The sequence below is a fragment of the Procambarus clarkii genome, chromosome 19, assembly GCF_040958095.1.
Source record: "Procambarus clarkii isolate CNS0578487 chromosome 19, FALCON_Pclarkii_2.0, whole genome shotgun sequence".
In the NCBI taxonomy this organism is placed as follows: domain Eukaryota; kingdom Metazoa; phylum Arthropoda; class Malacostraca; order Decapoda; family Cambaridae; genus Procambarus; species Procambarus clarkii.
In genome coordinates this window covers 34221574-34238098 of record NC_091168.1, presented here as the reverse complement: position 1 = coordinate 34238098, position 16525 = coordinate 34221574, and positions in this window count along the sequence as shown.

The following is a 16525-nucleotide window of genomic DNA, read 5'->3' as shown; positions in this document are numbered from 1 at the left end:
ACAAATCTCACTGATCTCATACGCAATAACGTCAGCAAGAACATTAGATGTTTGCGGAACTAAAACGAGGCCAAAGTGAGAGGGGGAAGGGGGGGGGGGTGACACTTATCAAGAAAGATTTGTGGCTCCTGTACCCACCTGTGTGTAAAACTAGTAGAGGCAAAGTTTACCATCAGGTATGGAAGGGAAAGCGTGGCTCATGCGTGGCTTATGCGTAGCTCAGAAACCCTCCCCTATCCCCCCCATCCTCTCCCCACCATTCCCCCATCCCCTCGTCCTCCCAACCATTCCCCAGTCCCTTCGTCCTCCCCCCCCCACCATTCCCCCCCCCCCCTCCCCCATGCCGTCATCCTCCCAACCATTCCCCACTCCCCTGTCCCCTTGTCATCCCCACCATTCCCCACTCCCCTGCCTCCTTGTCATCCCCACCATACCCCACTCCCCTGTCCTCTCGTCTTTCCCACCATTTTCCACTCCCTCGTCTGATGCGTTCCCAAATGGTCTGATGTTCCCATCAGAAAAGTGGGAACATCAAATGATCTGATGTTCGCATCACTGAAAAGTATGAACAGTTCAAAAAATGAAATTAAAAATAATGAAAAAAATAAACTATACTCATGCAATGAACAGTATGGTAAACAACACAGCTCAATTCCAATGCAATGTCACATAAAAAAAATCAAAATTAAAATATATAAAAAAATATGACAATTCAATTTATCAATGCAATTGGAAACATTGAAATGGAATTGTAACATATTTAGTTTAGAGTGTGTTGCTTTTACTTGCAACAGATGGCGGATTTAAAAAAAAAACGTTTTTACCTGTCACAGGTGTGCATGTGTGTTGCATCTATATAGTAGGTATATAAAAACGTGCACGTATTCAAATGGAACATTGTGTCAAAATGTCACAGCAATCTGTGAAGAACTTTTGGAAATTACAGCGTGTGTTGCTCTTACGCCCAACAGATGGTGCTATTTTTTTAAAAACCAGTGTTGAATGTAATGAAACGCCATTTTCTGGGTGAGACCCGGAGGCTCCCCGGAGCTTACTAAGCTGACATGCTAATGTCAGCCTTTGGCATCAGTCATGTGTATGGAGTTCTGTGGGCCTACCGGGGACCACGAGCCAGAACCTGGGCCCCACAGAGAGGCATGGGGAGTAATGGCCTATAGAAACCCCCATGTGGTTGGAAGCATTCTGTGTCTGCCATCGACTGGATCAGGCACCCAGAAAGGTAAGCATCCCAAAACAAACCCCTATTCTGGTAAAAATTTTACTACCAAAAAAGCCGAACAAGTGGATAGAACCCTCCTAAAAGAAAAGAGTAAACGAGCATGATGTCACACGTCGCCGCTGTCTGCGCAGTTACCCTCCCCGGGAAGGGAAAGGGGAAGCCCCTGACCCCTGTGCCGGCTATCCACCCTTCAGTTCTGAGGCTGGATGTCAAATCACATGAAAAACCGCCGACCGGAGGGAGGGAAGAATGCCGGGGAGCCTCCGGGTCTCATCCAGAAAATGGCGTTTCGTTACATTCAACACTGGTTTTCTTGGGGGAGCCCCTTTGGCTCCCCGGAGCTAACTACCCACAGAGGAAAAAGAAGAGGAACTTACCCAGGAGGCGGTTGCTGCTCACTCCTCAACCCGAAGTCAAGACAACTGGCTGCAACCACCAGCCCAACGCGCCACATAGTCCCGACTACGCCTAGGAACGTTCACTAGATAACGAACAGTCAGGACCCTGTTCGACCGCCAAAAACTCAGCGCCCGAATGTCAGACCAGGACATGTTGCCAAAGACGGCACCAAGAGCAGCAAACATACGAACGTCATTGGCATGGGGATAGACCGCAGGCTAGCTGGACTTAATAACCCTGCGGACGACCTGGGAGATCCGCACCCATGAACAGGGAAAGAAGGGAAACCGGATCAACTCAAATTGCGTCCGCAGACACAGAAGCCATGGAGCGCAAATAACGGCGTAGGGCTGCAACCGAATACAAAACATGATGCACTCCCAGTCTGACCAACCAAGCATCAACAACCCAAGGACCCCTCCGGAAAGCAGCAATCTCATTCTTTGCCAGAAAAGAAGGAGATGGTTGCAGACAAACAAAACCATCGCTACGACCAAAAGAGCAGAAATCCCTACGCCGGAGGAGAGCATAAAGCTCACCAACCCGATTCTCAGAGCCAATGCCAACAGAAAGAGCCTTTGAGAAACAATCCTGAACAGAAGGGGCCACAACAAACTGAGAAGAAGAAAGAAAGGAGAACACTCTGTCCAATGATTAAGACTGCTCAGGCGTCGCATGAGCTGGCCGGAGGTGAAACAACGCATGAGACGGCTTGCAAAACGGCGCAAAAGTAACATCAATACCGAAAGCAAGCTGAAGCGACTCCGCCAGCACTGCATGATAAGAGACGACAGTGTTAGGCATAAGATGACGGTCCTAGAACAACCAAGAGAGAGAAAGGACAAAACCACCCTAACAGAAAGCGAAGCACAATGACGAACACGCAAAAAGAACCGAAAGGACTGCCAGGAAACTTCATACTGCCGCCGAGACGGAGCCCGCAGGTGGTACATTAACAAAGAAGCCACCTGATCACCATAGAGATGATGATAAACTCGAGTCAAAAACACCATACGTGAAGACTCGAGGAGAAGACCGAACCAGCCACGAGACGCTCCGGTCCGATCTGTTGGAAGAGACAGAGCCACGGAAAAACCTCCAGATTCGGACACCGGGCAAGCAGGGCCTGAAACCATGGCTGGGCCAGCCACCAAGGGGCCAAGAAGACTACCCTCCCCTGGTAAGTCTCCAAGCGAGTCAGGACCTGGAGCAATAGCTGAACCAGGGGAAAGAGGTATAGGAACCCCCACCTCCACCTGTCCTGCTGAAAGGCATCGACCCCGACAGCCTCGCAATTGGGGAATGGCGCAACTTACTGGGGAAGGTGCTGTGACCACGCCGATGCGAAGAGGTCCACCTCGGGGTGCCTGAACATCTGGCAGAGCCAACGGAAGGAGTCGGCGTCGACTGTCCATTCCATGGAAAGGGGAACGAAACGAGACAGCCCGTCGGCCAAAACGTTGGACACTCCCCGCACGTGAACCGCCAGGAGAGCCAAACCCGAGGACTCAGAAATCGAGTCACCCGAAGCGACCAGCGACAAAGAGCCAAGAACTGCATTGAATCCCCCTCGGTTCAGGCAATGAACCACAGTGGAGCCGTCCAAATGGAGCTGGATCGTCAATCCGCAGGCGACCTGAACCCTTCAAAGAGCAAACCACACCGCCGCAAACTCCCGCACTGTGCTGTGGGCCCGACGGAAAGACGGACCCCACCGTCCCTCGCCAGCCTGGGGAGCACTGATCACAAAGCCTCATCCAAGAGACAACGTGTCCGTGAACACATCGAGCGAGGGCTCGGGTAGGCGCCAAGGCACGGAACCCAGAAAAATCCGAAGAGAAGCCGGCGACACAGCAGCCAATACAAGGCCCTCGGGGGTCGAACCCAGCAATCGCAAGAAAGGCAGAAGGGACGGCCCCGAAGGAACCAGAACAGCCGACGAAGTCAAACCTGACCCGGCGGGTCAGGTCACATCATCACGAAGTTCAGGCTCCGGCACAAACCCTCAAGCAACCACCGGGTGACCCGGGAGCCCCCAGAAAAAGGCACAAGTGGGACCGCAGCCGCAGGAGAGACTCCGGAGGAAGAGACAAAGAAGCAGTCCAAGAGTCCCACACACAAGACCCAGTCATGTCCGAACCTGGGAGGGAACAAGATGGGACTTCCTCCAGTTCACCAAGAACCCGAATCCGGTGAGCTGAGAAAGAACCAAATCCCTGGCTAGCGGACAAGAGGACTGGCTGAGAGCCCAAACCAGCCAGTCGTCGAGGTAGGACAACACCCGAACACCTAGGAGATGCAGACGGGCCACAATGACCAGCGTAAGGCTTCTGAACACGCGAGGTGCCAGATTCAACCTGAACAGAAGACAACGAAAGTGGTAACCTTGACGCCCCACAACAAACCCGAGCCAGTCCCTGAACCCCGGATGAATCAGGACATGCCAATAAGAGTCCCGGAGGTCCAGGGACACCATCCAAGAGCCTGGCTCAAACAGGACCCGAACCTGGGACAGTGTAGTCATCCGAAAGGAGGGGCAATGAACCCAGGGGTTCAGACGGGACAAGTCCAGAATGAACCGCAGGTCTGCATAGTCCCGTTTTGGGACCAGGAACAGACGGGAGACCCATCTGAGGGACGACGTCGTTTCGATGACGTCCAAGCGCACCCACTCCAAGATAACTCGACAGAGCGCAGGGAAAGAGGCCAGCCCCAAACCGCAAGAAGGAGGGGCCACCCAACGCCACCGCAGGCCGAAGGAAACGACTCGAAACGCCCACAAATCGTGGGACCAGGTGTGAGCAAACAGTGCAAGCCTCCCCCCCCAATCGCCCCGTCAATGGGGCAAACCGCGAAAGGGCTGGCATTCCTTGCGAGACCCAGAGCCTCGCACAGAGCGAATACCGTGCAGAAGAGACGAAGGCGGGTCCGAAGGTGGAACCGAACTCGAAACTGGCACCTGTGGCCTACCACGACGAGCAGAACCCCGAACTCTGGCACGACCCCTCTGGGAAGGCCACCCCCTCCCCCCCGAACTCCCGGAGAACCAACAAGTCCAACATTGGACGGCAATTGGCCGAAGCAGCCTGAATATACTGTGCCACGGCCGAAGGTGCAAAATGCAGAGGACAAAAAAGTGAAGACATCCTAAGAGCCAGGGCCCAGGCTGATTCCAGAGAGAAGGCGGCAAGCACCGCCTGCCGACATGCAAACCGGGAAGCATAAAACAGTGAAACCTCATCCTGCAAGATCGGCGCAAAGAGCTTCAACAAGGCCGCCAACGAGCGAGCCGCCGAGCCCAAGGCACCAGACCCAGGAACTGCCCCAAGCATCCCCACATCTTCCACAAGCCAGTCAGAAGACAGCTCCAGGAGAGAAAAGAAACGCAAGGCCGAAGCCAAGAGGCCATGGGCGCGCAAGTCCTCAGCAACCTGTGCAGCCGAAAGGGAGGGAACCTGCACATGGAGCTGCACTACGCCAACATCCCAGGGAAGGACTGGGGGCAAACAAGCACTCATTGAGGTGCTCAAGGCCGCCCCCCAGGAAAACCTGAACCACCGTCGAAGCCTCGCGCCACTCAAGCGTGCGAGAACGACAGAAGGAACGCCAAGCCTCCAAAGCAAATACAGGACAGTCCGCCAGCCAGGACGACTTCGGAACCTCGTAACGGACCCAGAAAGGGAATGACGGCCCAAACCTGAAAGACGACGGATCCATAAGTGAGGCATAATCACACAGGAGGTCGTGCAGGACATAAACCGCTAGGGTTGCCCATACCACAGACGGTAGGATGCGGTAAGCCAAAAACCTCCGGAAGGACGGAACCAATGCACCCAAGGAGACATGGAACCGAACCCGGGGAGGGGCAGACACCAAATCCAACTCGTAGGCAGAGGGGGGAAAAGTGAACCCCACTCCTTGTAACAATAAGCGCCACTCCGAGGGTAGAAAAACCCAGGCGGGGTCCAGCGGGGGGCCCCAAGGCCCCCAAGTCAGCCAGGCCTCCCGCCCCAGGATCCTCCTCCACAGGACCCCGGGGACGAGTCATCCCCCAGAGCACCAGCCCCTAAAGAAAAGGCCGGCGCAGCTGAGTAAGCCAGACGGAAGGGGGGCCCACTGGTCAGACCCAGAGGCTTCGGCTGGGAGATAGAACTCAAATGCCTCCGTCTCTACATCGGAAGGGGCATCCCCAAGACTGCCCGAGTCTCAAGACCATCTAAACCCTGCCCTGACTCCGAAACCCTCAGACGTTTCGGGCCGGAAGCAGGGGGAAAGGGGACCAGAACAAACCACAACAGGGGAAGGACAAGGGGGCACAGACTGAACCAAGGTCGAAGCGCTCCCCCCCTCCCAAGTCCGGGTCCCTATGAGCAAAACGGGGAAGCCTCGGGGCATCCGGGTGAGCAACCAACCTAGCGAGTTGGAACAGCCTAAAGCGCACATGCAATGCCTGTGCCCATAGAACCCCATCATTAGTAGATTGGGTAAACTGAGTCACTAGCAAGCAACATAACTCGCAGGACTCCTGGTCGAAAGTGTCACCGACCCAACAGGCAGCGTGACGAAGGCAAAAACAGTAAGGGTCACCCTGAGACCAGGGGACCGAGCAGCCCTCGAACTCGCACGTAGCGAGGGGGGGACACCAGGGACACATCCATCGGACCCACACGTCCCCTAGGGGTTTCCCAGGGTCCTGAGACGGAACTCACGCTCAGGGAATCCCAAACAGGGTACTGCTAACGGGCGCCCAAAACTACCAAGCAACTTACTAAAGCTGAACCTCAGGGACGTGTACACTCACGGGGACCTAGCAGGGGATAACCACCAGAAGAATTGTGCTCAGGTCACAAGCAAAAATGGGGAAAGCAAGGCAAATCCCCCCACAAAGCAAAAGGAAAAAGAAAAACAAAACCTCGCAAGTGGACAACGTACCCCAAGGAACAGAGCCGGCCGCTATGAATGGTGAAAACAAGCTGCGCAGAACCCTGCGCCCCGTACCAGTGCAACCACCTCTTACCCTAAGGTAAACAAGAAAGACAAACCCCCAAGCATCCAAAGGGCAGCCGAAAAACCGAGCAGTAAACCGGTCCAGTAGAGGCCGGTTTACTGCTCGAAGGACTTGTGGAAGATGGCTCCAAGTCCCAAGGATAGTACTTACAGGGCACCTAGGGACGAGACCCATAAGCGCATGCAGCCCGAGTACTGGAGAATATCTCCTGGCTCTCGCACCCCCTGGAAGACAGCACCACACTCAAAGCACAGCGCTGGAATCACTGGAGCCAGAGCATACGTCCACCGCCTATAGCATCAGCTTTAGAAATGAAGGGTGGATAGCCAGCGCGGGGTTCTGGAGCTCCCCCTTCCCCCTCCCAGGGAGGGGGGAGCTGCGCAGACAGAGGCAACGTGTGACGTCATGCTCGTTTCTTTTAGGGGAGTTCTATCCACTTGTTTGGCTTTTTGGTAGCAAAATTTTCACCAGAATAGGAGTTTGTTTTGGGATGCTTACCTTTCTGGGTGCCTGACCCGGTCAATGGCAAACAGAGAATGCTTCCAACCACATGGGGGTTTCTATAGGCCATTGCTCCCTATGCCTCTCTGAGGGAGCCAGGTTCTGGTTCGTGGTCCCCGATAAGCCCACAGAACTCCATTGTTACGGACTCGTCACCCTTGTCAGGGGGTAGAGTGGCAGTTCCAGCGCCATCTACGAGTCCGCACCCGAACTGCCCCGGAATCGTACGTAAAATGGACAATGCCATCTGGTGGTGGCTATCTAAAACCTGTAAATGGCTAAAGATTCCTGCCTTGGTCAGCCAGAGGGGGTCGTTGTGAGTGACCTCTGGTGAGTTGACGCATCAAGACCAGCGCCACCTAGTGTGTGCTACAGACCACAATGTCAAGTCCCCAGTGGGTTTAGTGGTATTTCCTAGTTTCGCCAGTATCGGCTAGTCATTAATCAACCCGTTCTCGCAAATTCGTAAAGTCAATATTGACTTATTAACTACGTGCATAGGTGATATACTAAACATAATAGATACCCTTAAAAAGATTCGTAGAAAACACCGACCTTACCTAACCTTGTTAGTATTTTAAGATAAGCATCTTATTGCTTCGTAATTACAATTATTACTTAACCTATACCTATTATAGGTTAGGTAATAATTGTAATTACGAAGCAATAAGATGCTGATCTTAAGATACTAACAAGGTTAGGTAAGGTCGGTGTTTTCTATGAATCTTTTTAAGGGTATCTATTATGTTAAGTATGTCACCTATGCACATATTTAATAAGTCAATATTGACTTATTAAATTTGCGAGAACGGGTTGCATTAATGACGTTTTTGTGTCCACAGAGGTGACGTCTGGGGGCAGTAATACTGGAGACGGCAGTTCATCTTGGGCACTCCACAGTCTCCCTACAGGGTCCTGAAAACGACCAAGTAATGAAGCAGTGTGGTAGCTGCAAGTGCTTAAGTGTTGAAAAGGATCAGCGTACCTTTGGGACTGGCTTAGGGGAGAGACTGACGACAGGGAGGTGCCTGTTGAGTAGTGCTGCTAGCTGGTCGCTAGAGACTGCTGCCAGGGGATCGCTACCCCTGTATTGTGACCCCGCTCAGCGTGTGGCTGAGGTACTCTGCCAGCCAGTAGCTGGAGAGTGGTCGTGGGGGTACAGGCACCTCATGACACTGTCAGTGGGCTGGCCCACGTATAGGTGAACTCGCCGGTGTTCTTCCCAGTAAGGTTGGATACGCTACTGGACAGTGAAGAAATACTGGGGATTGATGAACTCTGCACGTGAACACGTTTGATATCCTGAGCGAAAGGATTGTACATAGGTGTAGTGATAGCTTATTTGTTCTTTATATATTACTTGGGGTGACGGTGTACATATATATACTTAACGGTGGTGGAAAGATATTGAATACATTGACGAAAAGGAACAGTGTTTTGTTCATCCCCTCCTTTTTATGCACTACATAGCCACTTTCTTTAAAGCGTACTACCTACTTGGGGTTGGATACTATCATTTTTGGTTCAACCATCAAAGAACCCGGTTGTGACCCATAGTGGCCGTAACATCCATACACATGACTGATGTCAAAGTCTGACATTAGCATATCAGCCTAGTAAGCTCCGGGGAGCCGAAGGGGCTCCCCTTCCCCAGAAAAGCACGTTTTTTACCTGTCACAGGTGTGGCATGTATATACACAGTACTAGCAGTAGGTATGTAAAAACACGCTCAAATGGAACTTTGTCAAAATTTCAAAGCAATCAGTGAAGAACTTTTGGATATTAGCGATTTTGAACAAACGAACATTTACATTTTTAAAAAAGTAGGGGCACACCCATTTATACAATTGTATAACTACTTTTTTTTTTTTTTTTACTTGAAGTCAAAGTTATATCTGACAATTCATAATTCCCCCCCCCCCCCCATCTCACACTGGCGCAGCTTTCAGGGATTTGTGGATCCTGATTCAAAGGTCCTTTTCTTCATCAATCTGCTGAAAGGTAATATTGATTTGATAGTTGCGAAGTGCACTGTTATGGTCACATACCTTGCATTTGTCAATATTTAAAAGCATTTACCAATCTTCAAGCACTTGTGGACATTATGCATATCTCTTTGGAAGGCCTCGGTATCATTTTCGCTACCGACTTTACCATAAATCATTGGTGTCACCTGCAAGTCTGATGATATGCTTTGTAATGTTCTCATCTGTCATTGATGTATATGATAAAAAGGGTTGGCCCCAAACTGGAACCTTGTTGTACCCCACTCACCCCATTTCTCATTTATATTCATTCCCATTTTAGACCAACCCTTTGCTTTCTTTATTTTAACCATTGTTATATACGTTCTACCATTTATTCAATGTGCTTGTACTTTCCTTGCCATTCTGTCATGTGGTACCTTATCAAAAGCTTTAGCAGTCCATGTATACTGCATTTACTGGAAGTCTTTGGAGATGTTGAGGTTCAAGGCTTTAAAACGGTTGCGAACCTGCGGAGTGGGAAGGAGCATGGGGTAAAGAAGCATGACGTAGTGCACGGGCATAACTCATGCCTGAAAAGGAGAAGGCGGACCTGGCATCTCGCCTTGGGAAAATATAGCCCCCCCCCCTCCCTGTTCAGCTCGTTGTTGTCGTGAGGGGGGGCTTGGTGGGCGGCTGCCGGAGTGTGATGCTCCTTGGGACAGTCCTGTCCTTCTGTAGCCTTGTGCTCCTGCTGCTGTCCTCTCTAATTGTGCTGAACGACTTTTCCTTTTCCTTCTGTTTCGTTTTTCTCCCCCCTCTTCTATCTGCTTGTCGTTTCCTGCGGACCTTTTTGCTTGTTTTGGTTATTTCTTTGGACTACTTCTATTTTGACGCCCGGGTGCTTGAGGAGGCATACTCTTGCACCCGTTGAACTGTAGTACCCGACGTCTCGAGCGAGGGGAACCTTTTATTGTCAATCCCCCTTTCGTCACTGAACCCGATCTCGACGGACTGATGGTTCTTAAGGTGGCGTTTGTGGGGTGTGTACTCACGATGCACCCCTAGGGGGGGCCCCGGCATGATCGGCGATAGCTTCCTGTTGGGTGTCCTGCCTCTAATTGTGGCTCCATGGTGGGTTTGGGGGCACATTCCTGGATGAATTTGTCACACTTCGTATTTGTCGTTGTTTCTTTTGTACCCTCTCAGGCTCGTGGGGTGGGCGACCAAGCCCCCGAGTCGGCCTGTATTGGAAGACCGGGCTCTGTAGCCCCCGCTGCGTTGGGCCCCGACCTTGCTCCTCCTCTGACCCTCCTTACTTCTTCCCTCGGCTCCCCTCCCTCCTCTGTGGTTGGGTCGAGCCTCCAGCCCCCAGTGGTGACCACTTCGTCCCCTGGTGTGGCTCTCTCGTTGTGACTACTGCACCTTTTAACCCCTCTCTCTGGGGGTTCTCAACGCCGTCCGCGCCACGGCCGCACTCGCTCAATTCCTTCCTGTACTGATGCGCCCAATGCCTCCTCCTCTGTTCATTGGAGTTCTGTCCCGAAGGGTCCCCCTCCTGGGCCTCTGTCTAGGGTTTCCTTTCTTTCTACTCGGTCTGTCATGTCTCCTGTGTCTTCTTCCTTGTCTCCCTCCGATCCTCCTTCCCATCCTTCTTCTCCGTCTATTGCCTCTCCCCGACGCCTGTCAGTGCGGGCTGATGTCCATCGCTCTCCTAATGGCCGTCGTGTGTGCTCTCGTTCGGCTTCTCCTGTTGAGGCGCTGGAATCCGTTGCCCAGTACGTAGTTGCTGGGACACCTGTCTCTTTTAAGTCAGAAGCGTAAGACTGGCTCCTCTTCCTCCTCCCCGGCGGATAAGAAGGCTTTGCTTTCTTCCTCAGCCCCTACTTCTGGCTCTATTGCTCCTTCCCCTCCCATTTCAGTGGTTGCGCCCCCTGTTCCTGCTATGGAGGTTTCTTTGGCCCCTGCTTCCCTCTCGGTTGCTGCCCTTGCTGAGGTGCGCTCCCCTCTTTCTACTCCTCCCTCTTCCTGCTGCTGTCCTTGACTGCTCCTCTCCGTTGTCTCCTCTTCCTCCTCCTCCGGACCCTGCCCGCCCACCTCTGGTCTGTTCTCCCGCTTCCTTCTCTCCGTCTTTGCTCAGTTTACCCATGCCCCCTGACTTTGCTGACCCTGATCCCGACCCTGATATTCTTTAACGTGCCATGTTGCTCTTTCGCCTTTGTTTCTTCCTTGTTCTCTGTTGTCCTTTCTCTTCTCGTCGATGTCTATTCTTCAATGGAACGTTCGAGGTTATTACGCCAATTTCCTCGAACTCCAACTTCTAATTTCGCGGTTTTCGCCCCTTTGTGTCTGTCTCCAGGAGCCGATGCTTGGTACTCGTCCTAGTCGTTTTCGTGGCTATTCCTTTCTCTCCCCCCCCCCCCCCCCCCCACATTGTTGAGTAGGCAACATAGAGGACACGGCGAACCTCCAGTCAGATGTAGATCAGGTCTTTCTATGGGCTACAGAAAATAATATGGTGTTTAACGAAGATAAGTTCCAGCTCATGCGCTATGGAAAAAATGAAAATATAAAAACGGAAACCACGTACAAAACTCAGGCAAATCATAACATAGAACGAAAAGGCAATGTAAAGGATCTGGGTGTACTCATGTCGGAAGACCTTACCTTTAAAGAACACAATAAAGTAGCCGTCACAACTGCAAGAAAAATGACAGGTTGGATAACAAGAACTTTTCACACTAGAGATGCTATACCGATGATGATACTTTTCAAAACGCTTGTGCTCTCTAGAGTGGAGTACTGCTGCACAATGACAGCACCTTTCAAAGCTGGAGAAATTACTGACCTGGAGAGCGTGCAGAGATCCTTTACTGCTAGAATCCACTCAGTAAAACATCTAAACTATTGGGACCGACTAAAGAGCCTAAAACTGTACTCCCTTGAGCGCAGGCGGGAGAGGTACATAATAATTTACACGTGGAAAATATTAGAGGGGCTGGTCCCAAACCTGCACACAGAAATAACATCACATGAGACCAGAAGACATGGCAGGATGTGCAGAATACCCCCGTTGAAAAACAAATACCTGGTTGATACCTGGTTGATGGGGTTCTGGGAGTTCTTCTACTCCCCAAGCCCGGCCCGAGGCCAGGCTCGACTTGTGAGAGTTTGGTCCACCAGGCTGTTGCTTGGAGCGGCCCGCAGGCCCACATACCCACCACAGCCCGGTTGGTCCGGCACTCCTTGGAGGAATAAATCTAGTTTCCTCTTGAAAATGTCCACGGTTGTTCCGTGGACATTTTCAAGAGGAAACTAGATTAGGGGGGGGGGCATAACTGGCCGACCCCACAGAGGTGCAACTGGTACTCTGAGAGAGAACTCTATCAACATCAGAGGTCCGAGACTGTTCAACACGCTTCCACTACACATAAGGGGCATAACTGGCCGACCCCTCACAGTGTTCAAGAGAGAACTGGATAAGCACCTCCAAAGGATACCTGATCAACCAGGCTGTGACTCGTACGTCAGGCTGCGAGCAGCCGCGTCCAACAGCCTGGTTGATCAGTCCGGCAACCAGGAGGTCTGGTCGACGACCGGGCCGCGGGGACGCTAAGCCCCGGAAGCACCTCAAGGTAACCTCAAGGTAACCCCCAGCCGTTGCTGGGGCTCCTAATTCTTCTGCTCTCTTGATTCGCGCTGATGTTCCCTTTGTCCCCTTACTTTTTCCTTCGCCTCTCCATTGTTCTGCTGCTCGTATCTTTGTAGGGAAATGGTACACAGTTTGTTCCACTTATATCCCCCCCCCCAAGTGTCCCGCTTTCTCTTCTTGATTTGAAACACCTCCTGGACTTCTTGCCGGAGCCTGTGCTCCTGATGAGTGATTTCAATTGTCATTCTCTTTGGGGTGATGTTCTGACGAATACCCGAGGTCGCCTTCTTGAGCCGTTTATCCTCTCTTTTTACCCTGTCTCTTCTGAATTCTGGTGAGCCCACTCATTTGGACTCTCGGACTCGCACCCTTTCCTCTCTTGATCTTTCTCTCTGCTCTTCTTCTCTTTACTTAGATTTCATGTGGCAGGTTCTTGATGACCTCCATGGCAGTGACCATTTCCCCATGTTTCCTTTTTCTCTTTTCGCCCGTCCCTCTCCTTCCCTAGGTGGCAGTTTGCTGAGGCGGACTGGAACCTATTTACCCTCAGTGCTGCTCTCTCTAACCTAGCTCTCCCTTCTGCCTCTCCCTCGTGCTCTCCTCCTTTTTCATGACACTGTTTTCGACGCTGCCCTCCGCTTTATTCCTCGTTCTTCCTCTCGGGGTCCGCGGAAGTGCGTTCCCTGGTGGAATGCGGACTGTGCTCGGGCTGTCCGCTGTAAGCGTGCAGCCTGGAAGAGGCACCGCCGTCGGCAGACGGCCGATTCTTTTCTATTCTTACGGAAAGCGAGTGCGGTGGCCCGTAAGGCCATCCGTACAGCTAAGCGTGAATGTTGGGCATCTTATGTCTCCACAATTATGTCCGAAACTCCTCTGTCACAGATCTGGAAGCATATCCGCAAGATAGCGGGTAAGTTCGTTCCCGATGTTTCACCGGCCCTTCACCTCCATGGTACTCTTGTGGCGGACCCGTTGCAGGTCGCTTCCGAACTAGGTTCCCACTTTTCTTCTGTTAGCTCTGGTCTTCATCTTCCCCAATCTTTCCTTCTTCGTAAACCTGTCCTTGAGTCTCGTCCTTTAGATTTCTGCACTAGTCTTCAGCTTCCCTATAATGATCCCTTCTCTCTCTCTCTGAACTTCGTTCTGCCCTGGCCCTCTGCGGTTCTACGGCAGCGGGCTCCGATGGTATTCATTATGAGATGCTTCGCCATCTACCTCCGTGCACGTCTCAGTATTTACCGAGTCTGTATAATCGGATCTGGGAGTCGCGTCAGTCCCTGAGGACTGACTTGATGCCGTTGTCCTCCCTGTTCGCAAACCGGGGTCTCTAGGTACTTCCCCTAAGGACTTTCGCCCTATTGCCCTCACAAGTTGTATCTGCAAACTCTTTGAACGTATGGTTAACGTTCGTCTGATGTGGTTCCTGGAACACCATCACCACCTCTGCCCTTCTCAATTTGGTTTCCGCAAGTGCCGCAGCACGACAGATGTCTTTGGTGAACTTGGAGGTCTATAATCGTACTGCTTTTCCTGCGAAGACCTCCGTTGTTGCCGTCCTTTTTGATCTGGAAAAGGCTTACGACACCATTTGGCGATATCATATTCTATCTCAATTTCATTCTTTTGGCCTTCGTGGTCATCTCCCTCTCTTTCTCCACAGCTTCCTCTCTTGTCGTTCCTTTCGGGTGCGCCTTGGTACCGCTCTCTCTGCCTCTTTTCAGCAATACGAAGATGTGCCCCAGGGTAGTGTTCTGAGCACTACTCTTTTTCTGGTTGCCCTCAATGGTCTTCTTTCCTCTCTTCCTTCAGGTGTCTTCTCCGCTCTCTATGTTGATGATTACCTTTGCTGTCAGGGTGATGATTCGCCTCTCCTTCAGCGCCGGCTTCAACTTGCAATTGATGCCGTGTCGTCTTGGGCCACCGATCATGGCTTCAAGTTGTCTCCTTCTAAGACTTGTGCCCTGACTTTTACTCGGAAACTGGTCGTTCTTTGTCCCTTTTTATCACTTTATGGTCATCCCCTTGAGTACAAGGATTCCGTGAAGCTTTTTGGGGTTATTCCTTGACACTCGTTTGTCTTGGTCTCCCCATATCTCTTGCCTCTGTGTTGAGTGCTCTAAGGCCCTTACCTTCGGGTATTGTCCCATACTTCTTGGGGGGCAGATAGGCGCACTCTCCTTGCTTTACATTCCTCTCTCGTCCTGTCTAAGCTCGATTATGGTTGCCCTGCTTACTCGTCTGCTTCTCCTTCTACTCTTCGCCGTCTTGATGCTTTGCACCATACTGGGTTGCGCCTCAGTTCTGGTGCCTTTAGTTCGACTCCTGTCCTTAGCTTGTATGTTGACACTGGCTTCCTGTCTCTCCAGGACCGCCGTTATCGCTACTGTCTTCGCTATCTTGCGCGGTCCTTACAACATCCTTCCTTTCGCCTCTGTCGTGCTTTAACTGTTACCCCTCCTACGGTGCCTGTTCCTCTTCACCACCTCCCTCTTTCTATCCGGTTATCTCGCCTACAGGATTCTCTTTCCGTTCGTATTTCTAATGTTTCTCCTCGTGTTGTTCCCTCTTTGCCCGCGTGGAGAGTCCCCCTTCCGCGGTTTTGTACATCCTTGACCTGCATCACTGAAGCTTTTACCCCTCCTACGGTTCTAAAATGCCTTTTCCTTGAGCACTTTTCTTCTCACTCCCACTCCGTTTCCGTCTTTACCGATGGGTCTAGGTCTGCAGACGGTGTTTGCTACTCTGTCGTTTTTCCTGATCACACTTATGTGTCGCTTACCTTCGGAGACTAGCATCTTCACAGCGGAGCTTTATGCTATTCTCTATGCTCTTCGTCTCCTGCTCTCTTGTTGTCAATCTTCCTTTGTAGTTGTTGTTGACTCTCGTAGTGCCCTCATGGCTCTCAGGTCCTTTAATCCGGTTCATCCAGTGGTTGTCGAGATCCAGCATTGGCTGTTTCTTGTTCACAGTAAATTTAAGTCGATTGAGTTTTGAGTTCCCAGCCATATTGGTGTCTCTTTAAATGAGCGTGCGGATGCTGCCGCCAGGGAAGCTGTCCACTCTTGTCCCATCTCTCGTAAAGGTTTTCCTTATTCCGACTTTTACCCGGTTATCCATTCCTCTATCCTTGCCCGTTGGCAGGCTTTTGGTCGTCTGTTACTGGTAACAAACTACGTTCTCTTAAACGTTGTGTGTCCTCGTGGCCGTCCTCCACCGTAACCGGCGATGGGAAACGGCTCTGGCGAGGTTGCATATTGGCCATACTCGCTTTACTCATGGTCACTTGATGGAGCGTCTCCCTGCTCCTTATTGTTCCTCTTACAGACGTGCATATCCTTGTTGAATGTCCCGACTTCCGGGACGAGCGTGTCTTGTTTTCCGACCGTCCCCCGCGGTCGCTTCTCTCTCGATAGTATTCTTAGGGATTCGGATACTTTTGATATCGTTCGCCTCGTGCGTTTCCTGTTCTCGTATTGGCATCCTTGGTGCTATTTAGCGCCCCTCTGATTATCCCGCACATTTGATGGTGCTACATAGCCTTCCTGGTTTGGTGCCTTCTTTTGATAGTTACTTACTATATTTCAAGACTCCATGCCTAAATTTCCAACACCTATTACCAATAATGGGAGGGTCCACCAAATAAGTTACCTTGACCATCTTGTATGATAACAATTACAAGAGGGGCCAAGTGAATGTGTCAATCTGGAGGACAGGATAACCCTGGGCCTCAAGGATATACATATACTTAATATCATCATGGC